Consider the following 1,585-nt stretch of genomic DNA (forward strand, 5'->3'; position numbering starts at 1 on the left):
CAATCTTAACTCTCAGATATTACCTTAAAAAGCTAGCAAACTCTCAACCCACCCACTAACCCATTTCTCTCGCAGAGAAGTAGTTAAAAAAAAGCCCAATCCCGTACCACCGCCAACAAAGTCTGGGGAGATCATCTTAAGGCGCTGCCTCTGCAAAGGGCTGGCCCAATGCGGGTACTTAATCACCATAAAGCGAATGAATGAGTACAACCAGCTAAAAGAACGCTCCTTCAGCGTGGGTTGCAACTAGAGACCTATTCAACCCAGGTCCCACCAACATCGATTCCCTCCCAAGGCCCGAAGAGCTAGGCCGGGGGGGGGCCACAAGATCGCGGGCCCCGCCCACTCCCTCTGGGTGGAAGGTGCGCCAGTGGCGCGAGACTTCGGCTCGGAGAGGGCCTGGGATGCCCCGCGCACCCGCCCGCCCTGAGGGGAGGAGCCCGCCGGTCCCTGGCCGCCACCGCTCCGGCTCCCGACTTACCGCGATGCGGTGAGGGAGGGGACGTGTCAGGAGTGAGGGCCCAGGCCCGTTCGCCACCCGCCGCTTTCTAAGCAGCGCGCGGCCGCCACGAAACCGCCGCCGCCACTACCACCGCCACCGACCGCCGCTCCGGGCGCTGAGCGCAGAGGGCCCGACTGCGTCACACGCCGCCTGCCGTCAGAGGCTCGCTCCCAGTGCTCCGCCCTCGCTGTTTGTGCATTGGCAGACGAGGCCGCCACTCTAGGCCCGCCCTGTTATTCATTGGGCAACTAGTCTTTTGAAACAGAACGTGAGGGTGGTCTTCGGGACAAGGGACAAGGGGGAAGAGGAGGGGCATGAAGAGTTAGGGAGAGGAAAAGGGGAGGAGCGGTGGAAGGGATTATGGAGTCCCGCCCTCACACTGCCGGGGTTGGCTGGGAGAGAGTGGTGGCGTCACACAGGGCCTCTCGAAGTGGGCTGAGGAGTGGCTACATGGGGGTGTACAGAGCAAGGTATGGGAGGAGTGGTAACGTCATATCGAGGCTCCTCCCCCTGTCTTGGGGCCCGGAGACTCAGGCTGCGGAAGCTCGGGCCAATCAGAAGAAAGGCTCCAGGATGGCATGGTAACTATTTTACCCTTCCTTGTCCCAATCCGCAGGCGGTGAAGGGAAGGCTTCCTGGTGGCCTAGCCCGCACTTCCTGGCCAGACCACGTGCGGAGCTGGAGGACCCTTCCAGGAGGTCCATCTGGGCTCATAACTTGCCTGCGACTGCTCTGAAATCCAAAATTCTTGCCTCCTTTCTTGCCTCATGCCAGCACTAGTAGTACACCCTTTCCCTCTCTGAACCTCAGTTTCCTTCTCATAAAAGAGAGGCAAGGATTATCGCAGAAACCATAGAATAGTCTTTATGAACATTCGAGATGCCTAAAGGGAACGGCCCAGTATAGAGCCTGGAACAAATAAGAATTCTTGGCTTTCCTGATCACAGCTACACTTAGACACCTTAAAATCCCGTTGTCATCGAGTATATTTCAACTCATAGTGACCCAATGGGATAGAGTAGAAGTGCCCCACAGGGTTTCCTAAGCAGTAAATCTTTATGGAAGCAAATTACCACTTCTTTC

At 57.3% G+C, this 1,585-nt stretch overlaps 1 protein-coding gene across 1 annotated transcript in view; it reads left to right on the forward strand.

The window, feature by feature from the left end:
• The first annotated feature begins 989 nt into the window (after nucleotides 1-989).
• Nucleotides 990-1,585, forward strand: part of PGAP2 (post-GPI attachment to proteins 2) — a 22,593-nt gene continuing 21,997 nt past the window's right edge. The window contains exon 1 of the mRNA XM_007940994.1: nucleotides 990-1,086. The gene's annotated coding sequence lies outside the window, so the exon portion shown is untranslated. The remainder of the gene's footprint in view (nucleotides 1,087-1,585) is intronic.

This window comes from Orycteropus afer, unplaced genomic scaffold, assembly GCF_000298275.1.
Source record: "Orycteropus afer afer isolate SDZICR_OR568_19922 unplaced genomic scaffold, OryAfe1.0 scaffold00074, whole genome shotgun sequence".
Lineage (NCBI taxonomy): Eukaryota > Metazoa > Chordata > Mammalia > Tubulidentata > Orycteropodidae > Orycteropus > Orycteropus afer.